Below are 21,253 nucleotides of genomic sequence, written 5' to 3'. Positions count from 1 at the left end.
GGCGGTCCGGTTTCCCGCCTCGAACCCGAGCACGCGGCTTCGGTGGTCCGCTCCGTTCAAATGGACATTACATAAGTCATAACTGTCTGCTGCTGTCTGTCCAAAACAAACAAAGCCCGGGTTTATTCCACGAGCACGCCACCTCTCGTGCTCTTATTTAAATGTCCAGACGTGCACGAGCACCGGCTGAATTCATAATGCGTGTTGATAATCATCATCATCATCATCATCATCATCATCATTATCATCATCATCATCATCACAGTGTATTGTTGTGAGCACCGACATCAGGCACAGTGCTGCACCACAATATGTGACGACAAACAGACATAAAATACACGTTTATCACATATTATTATGGTGTCTCTGTGGTATTAATATATATATATATATATATATATATATATATATATATATATATATATAGTATACGTATGTATACATGCTCACAAATACACAAATAGAATCTGTAGCTATTTACACCAAATATATATATATATATATATATATATATATATATATATATATATATATATATACACATACATACATGACTCACAGCTACTAAAAATACAGTGTGAATAATGTGGAATGTGGAAAAGGATGATAAAACATTTGCAGTCACAGCATAAAAGAATCTGCATGAAGCGTGTTTATGTGTATAATGATCATCTCTTTGTCTAAACAATCACACGTGTTCAGCAGACACCTCTGCACTGGATGCATATGATGCAACTCCATCAAACGTCTATGACGGCACATTAAAACGGTGTGTAAACACACGTGTGAACGTTTGGAGCTGACACGCTGACAATAGGAGTGGAGGGTGTGTGTGTGTGTGTGTGTGTGTGTGTGTGTGTGTGTGTGTGTGTGTGGGAGAACACCGTGTACATTTCTGTTCCTGAGAAACAGCAGCCGTGCTGAACCTGATGCTCCAGTCAGAGAGAGAGGGCCCTCGTGACCATACAAGGAGCTGTACTATCACCTCCAACACGTGTCCCCCCCCCCCCCCCCCCCCCCTCCCCCCGCCCCGTCGGCCAATCAGAGGGCCCCGGCTCGGGTTTCCTGTGGGTTTCAATGGCAGCAGCGGGTCCAGTCACAGTGGAACCCGGTGAGGTTGTGGCGGTTGGGGAGTGACACCATCGTGTGAAAGCAAGATAAACGGTCACCACTTCCTGAAGCAGAAAAGAAACAACACTTCAGACGACAAGGGACAAATAACATTTATATCATAAATATAGAACAGTATTATACATACACCGTGCTATTTGTATGCATGCTGTGTTGATAGCATTAGAGAGTCGAGGTATTCAGACACGTGATGTTTGATCATTCACGTTTAGTGTCGTACTTCTGTTTTCTGTCTGGTTGTAAAAGTGCTGAGTAATAATGTTCTTCATAAATCATTACATTACAGTCATTTATCAGACGCTTTATCCAAAGCGACTTACAATAAGTGCATCAACATTGGTAATCAAAAGAAATACTAGTCACCAGAAGTCATAAGTACATTTCCTTTAAACAAGCATCTAAGAGCATGAAGAGCATGAAATCACACTTTAATTCAATCAGCACATTTTAGTACATGTTCCTGCAGTTTAAAGGGCCGTTCAGGTGACTATAGTGATAATAGTTCCACTCATAGAACAGAATCACATGTTTCACATGTTAGAGAACAAGCAGACTGAGGAGGAATCACTCGTCATGTTTCCATAAACTATTTGTCTTTTTTTTACAATCACTTTGATTGAAGTATATTATTTAAAAATTTTGATGGAAACGGATAAATGTGATCAAACTTCCTCACTTCCTACGCTCGCTTGAAGTGTTTTTTTTTATCTTTGTTGAAAAAGAGTTGATGTGCTAAATGGGATGTGGGAACTTTGACGGAGAACAAACTGACGTAGAACAAACTCTGACGTAGAACAAACTGACGTAGAACAAACTCTGACTTAGAACATTTAATTCACATGACTGATCAGATGTTTCTGCTAACGATGTCTTCCTGGATTCACATTTAGATGTTTTGTGTGTCCAGACAGAATGTAACATGAAGCTGACATGAAGGAACAATTAAAACTTCATTCTCAAGTGTTCCCACACATTATCATGCATTCTCACACATTCTCAAGCCTTCTCAAGCGTTCTCAAGCGTTCCCACTCACTCTCAAGCGTTCTCAAGCATTCTCAAGCGTTCTCTCTCTCTCACTCTCAAGCGTTCTCAAGTGTTTTCAAGCGTTCTCAAGCGTTCTCAAGCGTTCTCTCTCACTCACTCTCAAGTGTTCTCAAGCGTTCTCAAGCGTTCTCAAACGTTCCCACTCTCAAGCATTCTCATGCATTCTCACGTGTTCTCAAGCATTCTCAAGCGTTCTCACGCGATCTCAAGCGTTCTCAAGTGTTCTCAAGTGTTCTCAAGCGTTCTCTCGCACTCACTCTCAAGCGTTCTCAAGTGTTCTCAAGCGTTCTTAAGCGTTCTCAAGCGTTCCCACTCACTCTCAAGCGTTCTCAAGTGTTCTCAAGTGTTCTCAAGCGTTCTCTCGCACTCACTCTCAAGCGTTCTCAAGCGTTCTCAAGTGTTCTTAAGCATTCTCAAGCGTTCCCACTCACTCTCAAGCGTTCTCAAGTGTTCTCAAGCGTTCTCACGCGTTCCCACTCACTCTCAAGCGTTCTCAAGTGTTCTCAAGCGTTCTCAAGCATTCTCAAGCGTTCTCAAGCGTTCTCACGTGTTCTCAAGCGTTCTCAAGTGTTCTCAAGCGTTCTCACGCGATCTCAAGCGTTCTCAAGTATTCTCAAGCGTTCTCACGCGTTCTCAAGCGTTCTCAAGCGTTCTCACGCGTTCTCACGCATTCTCAAGCGTTCTCAAGCATTCTCAAGCGTTCTCAAGTGTTCTCAAGTGTTCTCAAGCGTTTTCTCGCACTCACTCTCAAGCGTTCTCAAGTGTTCTCAAGCGTTCTTAAGCGTTCTCAAGTGTTCTCAAGCGTTCTCATGCGTTCTCAAGTGTTCCCACTCACTCTCAAGCGTTCTCAAGTGTTCTCAAGCGTTCTCAAGCATTCTCAAGCGTTCTCAAGCATTCTCACGTGTTCTCAAGCGTTCTCAAGCACTCTCAAGCACTTTCAAGCGTTCTCAAGCGTTCTGAAGCGTTCTCAAGCTTTCTCAAGCATTCTCAAGTATTCTCAAGCGTTCTCACGTGATCTCAAGCGTTCTCAAGTGTTCTCAAGCATTCTCAAGCGTTCTCAAGCGTTCTCTGTCACTCACTCTCAAGCGTTCTCAAGTGTTCTTGCGCGTTCTCAAGCGTTCTTGCGCGTTCTCAAGCGTTCTCACGCGATCTCAAGCGTTCTCACGCGTTCTCAAGCGTTCTCAAGCGTTCTCACGCGTTCTCAAGCGTTCTCAAGCGTTATCACGCGTTCTCACGCATTCTCACGCATTCTCACGCGTTCTCAAGCGTTCTCACGCATTCTCAAGCGTTCTCAAGCGTTCTCAAGCATTGTCAAGCGTTCTCACGCATTCTCAAGCGTTCTCAAGCGTTCTCAAGCGTTCCCACTCACACAGACAGTAGAGCAGTGAGGGTTCATGGTGCTGGACATCGTTTATCATTGTGTAGTTTCGTCAGTGAGTCTGACTGCTAAATAACCAGAACTTTTTATTGAATCAAAACCTCCCAGCGAGGTTCTTAGTTGCTGTACTGGACCACGGTGTTCCTGTTAATGTGTCCACGCCCTGTGCAGTGTGTCAACAATAAGCATATCTTGAATAAGGAAGCCAACAAATAAAATGACACACAGTGTCCGAGAATATCTCGAGTCAAACAGCCTCCAGCCCAACGTCCCTTCATACTTGTGTCTCTACAGGGACAAGTCGGTCCACAACACGAGGAAGTGAGCTGCCAGTGAAGTGGGTCACACACTTCCTCAGTCTTTCATGTTTTCCTGTACGTGAGTCAGCGGAGCCCGCAAGTACAATTCCTGTTTGTCTGCAACAGCAGCTGCTGCTCTCACAGGTTCCCTGAACACACCATCACAACAGGAACGCCGCGTGTGTGTGTGTGTGTGTGTGTGTGTGTGTGTGTGGGAGACCTTCTGTAATCCCTCACTGTGTTTGAAATAAACACGGACGTTTAGGAGATTAATAAACCTTACAGATGACATCACTCATAGAAAACAATGCTCTGTTTGTGTGTGTGTGTGTGTGTGTGTGTGTGTGTGTGTGTGTGTGTGTGTGTGTGTTGGGTTGGGGGGGTTCACTCACAGCTGCTGAGGCTCCTCTGTATTTAGAGGCACATTCAGACCAACAATAGTCTTCCAGTTGGTGCTTAAAAACAAACCAGGAAGTCCTAAAACTCTGATCAGACACAGAGTGTTTTAACAGCCTGCATTGGCTTTTAAAAATGATTTTAATGAAATGACGGAAGTTTATTTTGAAAACACTGTATTCATGGAAGGAGCACGTGTTTCTGGACTTTCGAAGATAAACGCTCGATAAAAAAGATATCATAGTTAGCTAATGTTTGCTAACTTTAGTTTCATAAAAACAACAGTGACCATCTGTTTTCGGAAACGTTCTCATAGATGGAATGTGTGTGTTGTTTTTGTCGTCCATAGTAGGAACCAATGGGCTTGGAGCTGAGAGACACATCCAGGAAGTCAGACAGCGTTGAGATACGAAGCAGCACATGGTTATGTTGACAGGAAGAGAAATGTTGAATATGTTCACCCAGCTGCATGACGTTTTGGGCGCTGTGGCTAATTTGGAGGAAGTGTATCTTTAACTGTGGATCCTGCCCGGTCGCCACGAATCCTGTTAAAACTTGCGGTCGTTGTTCTGGCGCTCCACGCTCGTCCTTTAACGGGCGGCCGTGGTGCCGAGCCCAACGGAGAAAAGAAAACAGGCCCTTTCAGCCCGGAGGATCAACTTTGATAGCAGTTGGAGGACAGCCAGCAAGCTTTGGGTTCGCCGAGTTTGTTTCCCCCATTCAAAGAGAGCGAGAGGGAGGGAGAGAGACAGGGAGACACACCCCTCGCTCTCCCTCACAGGAATGTGAGGAGGTTGCACATGGCAGGAAGTAATATCAAAGGGTTTATTTGTTGCTGTACCGTGAGCCTGCAGGCACAGAACCATTCATTCATTAACAGCAAACTAAAGAGATAAGGTGATATTGTTGTGGCTGAAGGTTCTCTCAGCTGATGTGGACCCAACAATGTCGCTCTCTGATGGCACTTAAAGGTTAAAACATGGCTCTTCTGTGTGGTGGGACAGCAGCGAGATGTGTCTCAATATGAATACTCCCGTTAGTACTCTTCCATGTAGTACACTGTGTACACTGTGTACTGACTAACAGGGCGTTGCCGGCTTGTTTGATCACTTGACAATCGAGTTAAATCTTCACGGGACCAACCCAAATTTGTTGGCTAGTTAAATGAATAAGGTCTTTTCAAAATAAACTTCCATTTTCACAGGAAACAACTTAGTTAGGTTCAGTAAGAGATTGTTGTTTTGGGGTAAACTATTTACAGCAGTGCCGTTACTGAAGCACAGAAAATAAGTGACAAATGAATCAAGGTTGACTCCTGGTGAAACATCACTGTTTGTTGGATCCATCCACCTCCAACCTTTATAGTTATTAACGTGCTAAATGACTTTGTGGGGTATCTATGAACATTGTTTTTCTTTGGTACAGATACGAATGCTGGATGAGACCAACCTGACCGACCAGCTTCCTCGATGCCTTCTGCGTAGAAAACACGGCGACCATTGAGGGTGAGAAGAGTCCGCCTGACTAAGTATTCAAAGAAGTTTCTTTTGAAGACCGTTTTCACGTAACAAGCATTTTCAAATAGTTTTAATGAGAGTGAAGCGAAGACGACAGTGAAGTCGATGCTTCACGTGTTAAAGCTGCATTCTCTCTAGTGTCCACCAGGGGGCGACTCCTCTGGTTGTATAGAAGTCTAGTCTAAAATGACTCTACTTCTCTCTTGATTTATTCCCTCAGTAAACATTGTAAACATGAGTTTATGGTCTCAATCTCTAGTTTACAGTCTTCTTGATGTTCATCTTGTACATTATGGTCTCAACTTAGTATTTCACCATCTTCCACCACCATGAAAAATGAGGAGTAACTTTTTCACAAGTTATCCTATGATGTGTGAGCTGAATAAAACACCTGTTGGGTGTCAGTGGCTCGTGTTTGCTAGCTTCAGCTCGATGTTACTGAGTCTCCTGTATTTTCTGTGTTTTAACACGACACAGGTGGTTTATTACGACAGTGAAACAAGAAGCTCTTCTGCTCCACATCAGTGACATCGCCCGACCCGTGTGGAGGCCGTGGAGACGCCGTGTGCTTGGTATGTGTGTGAACATGGGCTGGCCTGAGCTGCAGATGTACTTCAGGGGTGAAAAGTAGTTTCTCTGAGCCCTCCGTCCTCCCCCACCCCCACGTTGCATTGTGGGATTGATCAACAGGGATTATGTAATGACAGTTTGTAAAACTCCCGATCGCTTCACCCCAAGTTACTGATTCTCTGAATGTACGAGGGACTCGGGCCCCCGGCTGGAGTTACGTAACACTGTTTTATACATATGTGTGTGTGTGTGTGTGTGTGTGTGTGTGTGTGTGTGTGTGTGTGTGTGTGTGTGTTTAACGTTCTGCTGACTGGAGAGCTTTGTGTTCAGACAGCGCCCCTCCCCCATCCTTGCACAGGCCGACCAGCTTTCTCAATCTGAGCAGTTTATCAAGTGAGTGGATCCCAGATGGAGCTTCTGAGCGTTCTTCATTCTGTCAGCGACGCGGTTCTCGTATTCCTGGAACGCCGACGCTCTGCTCTACAGGTATCTGTGCTGTTTACACCAACGTGTGGACAGACTCTGAATGACACGGTGTCACACATGGAGGGTGGAAGGTGAGTCGAGGAGTCTCTCCACACAGGTGGTGTCTGGTGGCTTTAGGGTGTTAATGTCACCTCATGTCACCAACATCACCGATGCTTAGTAGATGGTTCCAGTGACATTCTGGTTGGTTTTAGTCCCTCGCTCAGTTTGTTACGTTTATAGTCAGGAAGCTTTCTATTGCTCCTCTGGAGGAAAGGAGAGGAGAGGAGAGAGGAGAGAGGAGGGGAGGGGAGGGGAAAGGAGAGGAGAGAGGAGAGGAGAGGAGAGGAGAGAGGAGAAGAAAGATGGGAGGAAAGGAGAGGAGAGAGGAGAGGAGAGAGGAGATGAGAGAAGAGAGGAGAGGAGAGGAGAGAGGAGAGAGGAGAGGAAAGATGGGAGGAAAGGAGAGGAGAGAGGAGAGAAGAGGAGAGGAGATGAGACATGATAATTAATAGTTTAATATTTATAACACTTCATGTTTCCATACATTGGTAACACTTGTAGACATGTTGGATTTATAGATTCTATTGTTTTCCAATTTTTGTAAAATAAATTATCAAAGAAATTCAACTTGTGTTTTTCTCTTTAATGAGTGATGTCATCATAACTGTGTTGTTCTCACTAAAGACTGAAGTTGTTCTACTTCTCTACTTCTAGTCGCCATGGTTCTGTTTCACAGAGGAGCTGGACTTTTATTTTGAAAATCAAGACCACAGAGAGGAAGAAACTGCTCTGTGGTTCAGAAGGTTAATATATCAGTCATAGTAATTTAATAATATGATATGTTTATGTGTGTATCTGGAAGGGGCGACTCTGTACAATATGTCCTTTTACTGTTGATACTTTGGTTCTCTTGGATGTGTAACATTGAGAACACTGAACACTGAAATCAACTGAGGACTCTTTGTTCATTTGAAACTGTCAACCTAGAAATGGTCCGATCCTCTCCTCGTGACCTCACCGACCCGACTGAACCACAATTTCTTTTTCATCCATTATATGAAGTTTTCTGAAATCAGGATCCCTTTGACATAGAAGATTTCAGCTCCGACCAACACAAACGGACCGGGCCGGTTCCCAGAGGAGCCGTTGGTTCCTAACACGTGGCGTTCCAGGCCACGGTCATGTCCTACACCCCGCCCGACCACTTCTCTCTGCTGCCTCGGGGCGATCGGTCGCCCCGTCGCTCAGAGGTCCTGGAGGCCGATCGACTCGGTCACGGCTGTTTTCTGTCCTGGCCCCACAGTGGTGGAATGAACTTCCCACTGACGTCAGGACAGCGGAGTCGCTGCCCATCTTTCATCAGGCTGAAGACCCACCTCTTCAGGAAGTGCTACCCTGAGCCTTCCACTCAGCGCTTATTGTTTTCATACTAGCTTGTTGCACTTATTGTATTCGTATTACTTATAGCACTAACTGATTTTCTTGTTTCTGTACTTTGGCTCTGAGTTATGCTCTGCTTCAGGCTCTTAGATGCTTGTTTGGAAAAGGAAATGTACTTATGACTTCTGGTGACTAGTAGTTCTTTTGATTACCAATGTTGATGCACTTATTGTAAGTCGCTTTGGATAAAAGCGTCTGCTAAATGACTGTAATGTAATGTAATGTAAATGTAATGTAATGTTCCTCCGGGGACACGTTTGAGCGTTGCGCCACAAGCAGGAAGGAGGATGAAGAGTGAGTGAGGTCACATTAAATACGGGCTGTAATGAATAGTGCGTCAGAGAGCTCAAACGGACATACAGGAGATGGTAATGTGAAGAGGTGAAGGCTTGTTTGAACAGAGGATTACGCCTGTGTCTGGGTTCAGGTGGTGACCTTGAATAGAGCTGAGGTGATCCGGGGACGCTGACACGATGAAGCTCCTCCTCATGGACGTGATGTTTGAGCTTGGCCGTCAAAACACATTTGTACACAATCAGAGTTTGATAAACCTGAGGTGAATATTTCAGACAAAACAAACACACACACACACACACACACACACACACACACACACACACACACACACACACACACACATACTCTTCTATGTGTGATACAGCTGATGGGTTTATTGCTGAAACTATGCAGCTTTACTGGAACTTTATCACATTTTACTACAATATTTTATGGCTGCACTATGAAAACACACACACACACACACACACACACACACACACACACACACACACACACACACACACACACACACAGGTGATTAGAGCAGGTACAATGTCTTCTGCTGAGCTGTTAAATGTCTTTTCTTTCAGTTTCTGTTGTTATCTGCAGTTAAACAGTCAATCATGTTTGAACACGCTCCTCTGAGATGAAGGATCGAAGCTGGTTTTATATATATATATATATAAAACATATTACATTACATTACAGTCATTTAGCAGACGCTTTTATCCAAAGCGACTTACAATAAGTGCATCAACATTGGTAATCAAAAGAACTACTAGTCACCAGAAGTCATAAGTACATTTCCTTTTCCAAACAAGCATCTAAGAGCCTGAAGCAGAGCATAACTCAGAGCCAAAGTACAGAAACAAGAGAAACAGTTAGTGCTATAAGTAATACGAATACAATAAGTGCAACAAGCTAGTATGAAAACAATAAGCGCTAAGTGGAAGGCTCAGGGTAGCACTTCCTGAAGAGGTGGGTTTTCAGCCTGCGCCGAAAGATGGGCAGCGACTCCGCTGTCCTGACGTCAGTGGGAAGTTCATTCCACCACTGTGGGGCCAGGACAGAAAACAGACGTGACCGGGTCGATCGGCCTCCAGGACCTCTGAGCGACGGGGCGACCGATCGCCCCGAGGCAGCAGAGCGAAGTGGTCGGGCGGGGGTGTAGGGCTTGACCATGGCCTGGAGATAGGAAGGAGCTGTTCCTTTCACTGCCCTGTATTCTAGCACCAGAGTCTTAAACTGGATGAGCTCTTACAGGTAGCCAGTGTAGAGAACGGAGAAAGGAAGTTGTGTGGGAGAACTTGGGGCGATTGAACACCAGGCGAGCTGCAGCTTTCTGGACAAGCTCCAGAGGTCTTATGGCCGACGCCGGGGCTCCGGCGAGTAGAGAGTGTCAGTAGTCCAGGCGGGAGATGACAGGAGCCTGGATGAGAACCTGCGCCGTCTCGTCAGTCAGGAAGGGACAAATCCTCCTGATGTTGTAGAGCAGGAATCTGCAGGAGCGTGTAACGGATGAAATGTTTGCCGAGAATGACAGTTGGTCATCCAGGGTCACACCCAGGTTCCTCTCAGTCCGAGTCGGCGTCACCACGGTATCGTCAATGGTGATGGACAGGTCCCGGTGCGGGCAACCCTTCCCCGGGAGGAACAGTAGCTCAGTTTTGTCTAGGTTGAGCTTGAGGTGGTGTGTCGTCATCCACTTCGAGATGTCAGCCAAACACGCAGCGATGTGCGTCTCCACTTGGGTGTCACCGGGGGGAAATGACAAGACCAGCTGGGTGTCATCGGCATAACAATGGTAGGAGAAGTCATGCAAGCGAATAACAGAACCCAGAGATGTTGTGTAGAGCGAGAAGAGAAGGGGGCCCAGGACTGACCCTTGCGGAACCCCCGTAGTCAGTATGCGTGGTTCCGACACGGCCCCCCTCCAGGTCACCTGGTAGGATCGACCCGTCAGGTAGGATGCAAACAGGGAGAGTGCAGAGCCTGAGACGCCCATCCCCTCGAGGGTGGAGAGGAGGATTTGATGGTTCACAGTGTCAAACGCCGCAGACAAGTCCAGGAGAATCAGGACAGAGGAGAGAGAGTTCGCTCTCGTGGCGTGAAGCGACTCTGTCACCGCAAGGAGGGCCGTCTCTGTCGAGTGACCCACTTTGAACCCGGACTGGTGGGGGTCCAAAAGGCTGTTTTGGTGGAGATAGGAAGACAGTTGGTTAAAGACAGCACGTTCAAGTGTTTTGGATAGAAAGGGTAGAAGAGAAACCGGTCTGAAGTTCTTGACATCAGAGGGGTCAAGTGATGGTTTCTTCAGAAGGGGGGTGACTCTGGCGGCCTTGAAGGCCGTGGGAAAGCATCCTGAAACAAGAGATGTGTTGATGAGGTGGGTGAGGAAAGGAAGGAGTTCAGTCGCAATAGACTGAAGAAGAGGGGAAGGGATCGGGTCAAGGGAGCACGTGGTGGGGCGGTTAGACGTAACAAGGTTGAGGACCTCGTTAGGGGAGAGAGGAGCCAGAAAGGGTAAGATGGGACGTGGAGATGGGAGGGAGAGCTGTGGGGGCAGGATTGGACAGGGAGAGAGGGGCTGAGAGAAGGAGGATCTGATATCGTTTACCTTCTTGTCAAAGAAGTTGGCAAAATCATCAGGGAGAAGGGAGGAAGTAGGAGGAGGGGGTGCAACCATATATTGCAGTATGTTTGAATTGACAATGAATTTCTTTCTTTTTTTTCTTCTTCCTTAAACTGAAATGAGCTCCGTTTGTTGATGCTGCTTTTCAAGGATCCCCTGATCCCCATGTGTGTGTGTGTGTGTGTGTGTGTGTGTGTGTGTGTGTGTGTGTGTGTGTGTGTGTGTGTGTGTGATACAGTGGATCAGGGTCACAGCAGGGTGTGGCTTGTTGCCATGAAATAACAACAGAGAGCCTGAAAATCAACCAAGCAGTCTGGGCCTTTGTTTACATATGTGTGTGTGTGTGTGTGTGTGTGTGTGTGTGTGTGTGTGTGTGTGTGTGTGTGTGTGTGTGTGTGTGTGTGTGTGTGTGTGTAGAGAGAGAGAGACACAGAGAGAGAGTGAGAGAGAGAGAGAGAGAGAGAGAGAGAGAGAGAGAGAGAGAGACAGAGACAGAGGGAGAGAGAGAGAGAGAGACACAGAGAGAGAGAATTAATAATCAATCTAGATGTTATATTAACAATATTGTGTATTAATGTTATTGTGTATTAATATTATTGTATGTTTAATTTTGTTGATGCTTTGGCAATACTGTTTCTAAACTTTCATGCCAATAAAGCTATTGAAATTGAAAATTGAATTGAAATTGCGAGAGAGAGAGAGAGAGAGAGAGAGAGAGAGAGAGAGAGAGAGAGAGAGAGAGAGTGAGAGAGAGTGAATGAATTGGAGCTGCTTTATTTAGGTTTCAATAAACTACTATGAACATCCAGGACCGGTTTAACCTGTCAGGGGCCCCAGTACAGTTCCTGGTGGACCCCCACTGGGGTCCTTTGATTAAACACCAGGGTACGGCCCTCTTCATGACCCCAGAGACCTGGTACTGAAGGAGACGTATGCAGATTGATTTGTATCTGCTGATGTTTGAGTGGTATTTCATTGTCTTATTATAATACTTTTAGACTCTGTTGTTGAAGTTGTGTTGATATTTCCAGATCAGTGAATCTATTGCTGAACTAAACTCTTTCCTTGTTTTATTGTTGTCCTATTTGTTTTTATTTTCATGAAATTTTTTTCTCAAGATATCAAAGTCAAAAGTATGAATTAAAAGAGGCTCAGCAGGAAGCTTTTGAATTATTAATAAATGAAACACTGGCAGGCTTCATTCTGATGAGTTCAGTGACTCTGACCTGCAGGTCTCTGACTTCCTCTCTGTTTGCTTCATGCTGGACCATGTACTCAGTCACTTACTATTTCTGAGAATCTCCTCCCTCCTCCCTCCCTCTCTATTGGTAATGAAGCCCAAGTGCTGAATGTTGTTGTTGAGTGTGGAGGAGAGAGAGCACATGTCCCAAAGAGAGAAAACAGAAGTATAGTTATAGATGTTCACACAGATATGATAGATTAGTAAACCCATATCTGATGATGCTAGACACTCTGGTAGAGTTTGAACCCTCTGACAGAAGATATCAAGTTACAAACATGATTTTGTTAAACTAGGTGTGTTCTTTAAATAAACTCGGTGCAGCTGGACTGAAGTTCGAGGAACGGCCATGTTTAGTTGAAATGTGAATTATATCAATTATTCAGAACCGCAGAAGTGATGTGTAACGTTTTTAAAGAACATTATTCCATATTATTAAAGGACCAGAGACCGGTCCACCGTGGACGGACCCAGATCCTCAAGCAGAGACCGGTCCACCGTGGACAGACCCAGATCCTCCAGCAGAAACCGGTCCACTGTGGACAGACCCAGATCCAGCACCACGACACCATGCTGCTGGAGACCCAGGACGTATTGCTGGACCCGCTGGAGGGAAGGGAAGCAACGGGAGAACCAGAACCAGGACTGAGAGGGTTCAGACTGTCAGACCCTGCTGCAGTAGAATGAGAGGCTTTCTAGAGGGAGTCTGGAGACACTACCACTTTAGTCCATAGGGGGCGACATAATCAACACAACATGAACGTTCCTCACAGTAACGTTAATCAACGTATCGTCATACAACAGTTCGTATGATATCTAACAAAAGTTGCACCTAATTTTTTGTGGGTTTTCCTACAAAAGTCCAGCAACATGTGTCACTTTCTGCTCGTCACATGAATCCAGTCTTTTCAAAATAACAGGAAACAGGAACAAATTGTTGTTTGGGTTTAAATAACTAGAGAAGTGTTACTGAAGTGTTACTGAAGTGTTACTGAAGAGTTACTGAAGTGTTACTGAAGTGTTACTGAAGTGTTACTGAAATGTTACTGACGAGTTACTGAAGTGTTACTGAAGTGTTACTGAAGAGTTACTGAAGTGTTACTGAAGTGTTACTGAAGAGTTACTGAAGTGTTACTGAAATGTTACTGAAGTGTTACTGAAATGTTACTGAAGTGTTACTGACGAGTTACTGAAGTGTTACTGAAGTGTTACTGAAGTGTTACTGAAGAGTTAATGAAGTGTTACTGAAGTGTTACTGAAGAGTTACTGAAGTGTTACTGAAGAGTTACTGAAGTGTTACTGAAGAGTTACTGAAGTGTTACTGAAATGTTACTGAAGTGCACAATGCTACGTGACAAATAAATCAACGTCGACTTCTCGTTCCCCGTGTGAAACAAACACCTCCACTCCCACCCTGTGTGGACTTGTACTGCTGCGTCTTCACACTTCCTCATTCAGTATTACGTGGATAACATATGCAATAATACAGTATATGATCAACAACATACATAATTAATCTGACTTGTACTTCGTGTCAAAGCTAATGATGTATCCTGTTTTGACTTAAATCAATAAAGCAATGAAGAAATGAATCAGCTAAAACACACTCACACACTCACGCACACACACACACACACACACACACACACACACACAGAGATGGACCTGATGCCCTCTGATATTTAATCAACAGTCACTCCAGCAGCCAACTGGCGTTCAGCCCAGACTCAGGAATAAACACACAGTCTAAGCAGGTTTTAAATAAGGAGGAAACGTGACAACATTAAAGGAGAAGTTCACACTTTCTTTTCTTACACATTTACAAGATGGACAAAATCCTCAATCCAGGAAAAGACGCATCGGAGCTTTCAGCCCAATATAATAAGAGGCTTCAGCAGTCTGGATTAGAAATATGAATCAGTTTCTGTCCTTTCTGAGCAGCAACATTTTGTTATTTATGACAGGCGATGGAGCCAACGGTCACTTTAAAGCACACGTGTGAGAAAGAAGAAGGCGCTAATTAAGGAACCAGAAGTCTGCAGTGTGGATCAGAACTTATTTTGGTAATAACGTAAATAAATCCGTCTGAGGTGTAACTTTTATTTGGGTAAGATTCCCCTGCCGTGATATTAGAGCTTTAAATAAAACCCCCTCTGACTGGTGAATACTGGTTTATGTCACAACGGAGTTGGATTCATTTTTAATGGAATGGACTTGGAAGTTGACATAATGTGTGAAATCCATGTTTCGACATTGACCAAAGATGTGAAACAGAGCAAACAGTGACTGAGCGAGCGGCCGCCATCGACCCGTCTCGTCTCCACGCTGCAGACCTCGTGTGAGTTTATTTCTGTCCCTCACAACCCGTCTGCCGTCCCTCTAGGAAGCTGCTGACTGTTTGGACTCTGAATATAGACGCTGAGCACATTTCACAATGTGACACTGCAAAGTCCAGCATCTTGTTTGTTTAGTTTTTTTCTTTTTTACATCTGGTTCCAGACCCTCTGGATCACTAACTGACTCAAACGGGTCCTGCGTTCCTGGTTGAACTGAGCCAATCAGGGTTTTCTAAGAATATATGGACGCCATCTTTGCCTGGAGATGTTTGCAGCTCTTCAGGTTGTTTTCGACTTTTACAAACTAGTGCCAGTTCAAAATGGGCCTGTTGGGAACGAGCTGATTGTTTGGCGCTTTCTGGAGAACTGTTTATCCAAACAACTTCAAACTCGACAGTGAACTTCCTCTGGTCCTGATCAACAAACCCGCCAAGTTTGAAATCGATCGGATAAACGTTTGTTGAGAAAATTACTATTAATTGTGTCCTCGTTGATCTCCGGTCTCTCCGGCTGTTCGGCGGTGTAACAGTTAATATTGTAACGAGGGACGGAGAGCGAGCTGTACCCAGCATGCCGTTCGGCGGTGTAACAGTTAATATTGTAACGAGGGACGGAGAGCGAGCTGTACCCAGCATGCCGTTAATGCCATTGCTCCTAGCAACCGTTACCACAGCTTCTTATTTTACCGTAGGTTTGTTACGTTCTTAACGCCACTTAAGCACGTTTGGTACCAAACGTACGTATTTAACGTAACAAACATACTTATTTCAACCCAAACTGAGACCTTTTCCTAAACCTATAACCAAGTAAACCTAAAAACTATTAATAAGACAATATGCATGTAACCAGCGGAAACTGACACGCTGTCACTGAAACCGATGCTATAGACGGAGTTCGTAGAGCGAAACAGTTTGAAGACAAGAGGGAAAACTGGAGGGAAATAAATAACAAAGAGAGCTGGAGATTCATTGGCTGTCAAAGGCCGAATAATCCCAAACTGTCTGAACATGTGTGTCTTTATAATCATTGACTTGTATCCAATCCATCAGCTGTCCTGGACAACCTGTTTTACCATCAGCACTTTGTTTCTTTCAGCTATTTTGTGACTGTTGTATGTAATAAAAGACACTAAATTAGTGTTTTTCTGCTCTCGGTTTCTGCTGGTCACTGTAGTTTTTAATCAAACAATCAGGAGGGAAAACAGTGAGAACTACAACTACGTCTAGAATAAATACGTCCAGAGAGGAAGAGAGAGAAAACATGTTTTCTGTTGTTACTTTTGGGTGAACTGACCCTTTAAACAGTGACCGTAAATCATTACAACACTTAAAGCGTTGCAACATGTGCGCGCACACACACACACACACACACACACACACACACACACACACACACACACACACACACACACACACTGACTGACTGTGCTGCAACACATGTGCTGATATGAATGAACTCAAAGCCCTTCGACTGGCGGAGCTCAAGTCACTCTGGAACTGTTTCAATAGGCTCGTTCAAAACGAGGGGGCGGAGCCAAAAACAAACAGCGGTCAAGGACGTAAACAGGAAGTCACAGAAACAGTGACTTCCTGTTAGATACGATCTGTAGGTTTATTCATGTGTTTATAATTATATATATTTATGTGTATCTGCATTGTGTTCTATCCTTTGTTCTTTTATGTCTGTAACATATATCTCTCATATATCATATGTGTCCTATAAATAAGCTTTATTGCTATTATTATTATTATTATTATTATTATCAATCACACAAGATATGTTTTTTTAGATTAAACCTGAGACTAATAGCCAACAATCGAGCGTTAAGTATTCATATTAAATTGGATTTTCTACAAAACGTGGTGTTTGTTGTCAAATCTAAGAGCCTATCAGCTCTCTGACAGCCAGGCGTTTCCCATCATGCACTGGGTCATGCAGTCGATGGAGAGTAACCGGCTCTAAAAACTGCGGCGACGCCTCGATCTCGTGAGGTCGTCGTCGACCACGTGTTCATGACGCCGGAGCAAGTCGGGATCAAGTCAGACGCAAATCTACCCAGCATGCATTGTGCTGCGATTCTGATCAGGACCGGCTCATCTCCAACGAGCCTTAAAGTGACTGTGGTCCTGAACCAGTCTCAGTGTAGTCCTGATCCTCCACAGCAGCTGTTCACAGACTCATATCCTCAGTTCCTGCTTTAAAGAGTCACGATGTGGTTTTCTTGTCTTCTGATCAGCTCGTCTGTCTCTCAGCCTCCACCTTTGCTTTGTTTTGGATGTTTTTGATGAATTCACACACTTTAAAATCACTTTTCCAGGTTTTGTGGAAAGTTTTGCAAATGTCAAACCTTCATGGTTCACCATCTTGGTTTTGGCGGTCGCCATTTGTTTTTTGTCTTTAGCCATCCTGGTTTGTGTAAGAGCTATCATAGTTAATATAGTTTATAATATTATTATTATTACTATTGTAATTGTTATTATTATTGTTATTATATAATATATATTGTTCTACTGCTAATAATAACAATAATCACAATAATAATACAATAATGTACATTTACAATATGTCAGCATGTAAATTATATACTTATGAACATTTTTATTTATTTATTTATTCATCTATTTATGTATAAGTGATAAACTAATGATAATATAATATGAGGTGACTCAGCAGTACTGCCTGCTGCCACCGGGGGGCAGAATGTCTCTATGAACTATAAGGTTCAACATTCTTGTTTCATGTTGTTGACATAATAGTCAAAGGTTTTTATTGAGGGAATTTATGACATCTCTTTATATCACTTCATAAATCATAAAATACTGTCAACAGTTGTTATTGATACATGTATAAATGAGTGTGTGAGTGGTGTGTGAACAAAGCCCTCTGTAGAAAGCTTCAGCACACAGAGAGGAATGAAGGTGTGAAGTTTGGTGGATGTCAGAGCTAGACGTTTACTGAAGGAGCAGCTGAGTGAGGGCGCCCCCATGAGGCGGAACATGAAACTTCACCAAACATCACTTCTGTTTCACTACAAAAACTCTTTTAACGGGAGAAGACGGAGACACGCGTTCCGTCTCCACCCGGATGAACTGTGTCACTGAGTTCAGCTGACGTGAAGTGATTGTTGTCTTCTTCATCTTCTTCATCTCAAACCCTCCTCTTCATCTCCTCCTCGTCCTCCTCCTGTCTGGATGTGTAAAAAGACCAGATCCACTTCCTTTAAAGCAGCTCGTCCGTCGCGTTGCATCATCTTCAAAGAGCCGCGTTCAACGAGGCGACTCGCTTCAGCCGTGTGAAAGGGATGATGGGTAATGAGGTGTGGGGGGGGGCTTGGTGTGACAGCAGAGGGATGTGGTTCACAAACACACAAACACACAAACACACACCTTTATGCTCAGATTCATGCAGTTTATAATTTCCCTTCAGGCGAAGAACTCACTCAGCAAATGCAACGTGCACACACACACACACACACACACACACACACACACACACACACACTAAGGTTTAACCAGTTCTCACTAAGAAAAAGTCAAACGTAATAATTTAAAGTGGTTTTCATTGGGATGGGGTGTTTTTGTTTGGTGAAGACAGAAGAAAATAAAAACAGCCAAAAGTTTCTCCAAGTCAGCAAAAACATCTAAACTAAATGTGAGTTCAAGACGAGAGAATATTTACAATTCATAAAGACTTCTACGTCTCCTGCTCCAGTCCTCTGTTTCTTTGTTTTCTGACCTTTGGTTTCAGTTAATTAAGTTCTGACACATTCACAGAGGCACATTTATGACATCTCTTTATATCACTCCATAAATCAGGAAATACTGTCTCCATGTTTTATTAATAAATGTATAAATGAGTGTGTGAGTGGTGTGTGGACAAAGCCCTCTGTAGAAAGCTTCAGCACACAGAGAGGAATGAAGGTGTGAAGTTTGGTGGATGTCAGAACTACTGAAGTGGAGATTTCTGGATCAGAGTGTGAGAAAAACTCCATTGATAGAAAAGCTCCTTTAAAGAGACGTTTAGTTAAAGTCCAGACATTTAGAAGAGTCTCCAGGTGAAGAGGGTCAACAGAAAGGTGGTGACCTCCAGAGGTCCACACGAAAAATAATGTGCCGTAGTTTGTAGATATCCCACTAAATCATTTTGTATGTTATGAACGTTGTCATGAAGTAGAATGACCGCTGTTCGTTCCTCGTGTGAAACAAGTTGATTTATTTGTCCGTTTATTTAAGTTGCGTACTTCAGTAGTTCATTTAGCTCAAATTATGATCTTTTCCAGGACATAACTACATAGTTTTGTTGTCTAAACTTAACTAAGTTGTTTCCTTGTGAAGACAGAAGTTTATTTTGAAAAGACTGTTTTCAGTAACGAGCTGAAATTGACTGGTGATGCTGGACTTCAGTTGGAGGACATGGAGTAACTGTTTGTACGATATCAAACAAACATACTTGAAATTAATTTGCATCTTAAATGTGTTGTCATTTGTTATGACCTCGACCTCAAAACGTTATCATTAAATATTAAAAAAATGGAAAGCGTATCTACAGAGCAGTTTATTAAAATGACAAAACAAACAGATTTTGACGAATTAGATTTCAGAGAATCATTTCACACCAATTTAGTCTTTAAAAAATCAGGTTGCAAAAGTAGGTTTTGCATATTTAGTTCCTTCAGGTGGAACAAACTGCAACTCACTAATAAAAACAAATAGTAATAATAACACAAACCTGAGAAATAAATATTAGGACAATAAGCCGTGGAACTAAAGAATGTTTAGAACCTTATCATTATTATTATCATTATTATTATTATTGTTGTTGTTGTTGTTGTTAATAATGTGTGTGTTATTCTTTTATGATTTCAATTTATTTAGTTCAAAATCTAAAGAAAATACAGATCATTTATGAAGTAATAAAGCCAGTAATTTTATTGTAGATATATAAAATAATTCACTAGTGCAAATAAAAATAAACATAAGAGATACAAACAACATAAAACCATTTTAGAAATGTCAAGTTGTTGTTTTTTTAAATAAAAATCTAGAAAATGATCTGCAGACATGAATTCACCCAAATGTGTTCATTACTGCAATACAAATACACACATGGACTCAATAGCACACACACACACACACACACACACACACACACACACACACACACACACACACACACAGGATCAGACTCGCAGCTGATTTGACAAATTTCTCTCTGATTTGTTTTCGTCTGCTTGAACGTGTCACATTGGAGTTTGTCTTAGATGAACAATGAACTCACACACACACACACACACACACACACACACACACACACACACACACACACACACACACACACACACACACGGGTAAGCAATCATGCGTGTAGTTCAGATGCCTGATGTCACAAATGTGTGTGTGTGTGTGAGTGTGTGAGTGTGTGTGTGTGTGTGTGTGTGTGTGTGTGTGTGTGTGTGTGTGTGTGTGAGTGGCTCGTCCGTCTCTTCTCAGGTCACAGATTCGACGTTTCTGCTCTCAGAATCACATCTGTCAGTTTCCAACATCTGGCTTTAGGTGAAGCTTCTGTGTGTGTGTGTGTGTGTGTGTGTGTGTGTGTGTGTGTGTGTGTGTGTGTGTGTGTGTGTGTGTGTGTGTGTGTGTGTGTTCATGAGTAAATATTCTCCATGTGTTTGTGTGTCATCCTGAGATTTTTTTGTCCATGATTGTATTTTTCTTTAGTACATTATGCTCCATTTAGAGTCAAACAGACCATAAAGTAGGGGATGCTTTAGGGGCGGGGCTACACAGTGATTGACAGGCCTCTACCAGAGATTTGATTGGTCGAGCAGCATCACGTGATGTGATTTACAAAGCACGTGATTGGTCAGTGTGTTTCCTGGGCCGCTGAGCGACTAAAGGTTGGAGAACCTGTGTCCGTTAAAATAAAAGCGCTCCGTCAAAATGGAATAATTCTCAATTTTTCATCGGTTGTAGGTCCGGGTCCGGATACAACGGCGTCTGGGTCCGGACCCGGACCACGGTCCGCCTGTTAGTGACCCCTAACGCGACAAAGTTGACATCAAGACTCATTTGTTTGTATCCTCACATTTGGTATTCCCACTTCCCTCTGTGTGTCTATAGGGGGAGCTGCTGTCCCTCTGCTGCTGCCAGAGACTACAACACACACACACACACACACACACACACACACACACACACACACACACACAGATGCTTGACACCAGTCGTCTGTTTGCGATTACGTCGGCTGAAGGTCAACGTGTGAGTTGATGAAGAGAGGCGCTGTAGCCGCGGCAACGTCGTCCCTGACTGACAGGTGTGTGTGTGTGTGTGTGTGTGTGTGTGTGTGTGTGTGTGTGTGTGTGAGGGACTTCCCTCTCATTTAAATGTGTTCATTTGTTAAAACAGAAGTTTTTCTAAAAGTGAGAAGAATCTGATTCTATTATCAGCCGTTAAAAACGTGAAAACGTTGTTTTTAAATTCATTTTGTTGCAGAACGAACTCTTTTAAATTTCCTGTAACT

The 21,253-nt window shown here is 43.5% G+C and overlaps 1 long non-coding RNA gene across 1 annotated transcript; it reads left to right on the top strand.

Annotated features, from left to right (window-relative positions):
- The first annotated feature begins 5,442 nt into the window (after nucleotides 1-5,442).
- On the top strand, nucleotides 5,443-13,909 carry LOC137887126 (uncharacterized). Its single transcript, XR_011105022.1, has 3 exons — nucleotides 5,443-5,754; nucleotides 6,244-6,893; nucleotides 12,837-13,909. It is a non-coding gene; the product is annotated as an uncharacterized lncRNA (long non-coding RNA).
- Nucleotides 13,910-21,253: the final 7,344 nt, after the last annotated feature.

This window comes from Cebidichthys violaceus, unplaced genomic scaffold, assembly GCF_023349555.1.
Source record: "Cebidichthys violaceus isolate CVI_PGR_0920_01 unplaced genomic scaffold, fCebVio1.0.p SCAF_48, whole genome shotgun sequence".
Lineage (NCBI taxonomy): Eukaryota > Metazoa > Chordata > Actinopteri > Perciformes > Stichaeidae > Cebidichthys > Cebidichthys violaceus.
This window is presented reverse-complemented; position numbering and strand designations above follow the sequence as displayed.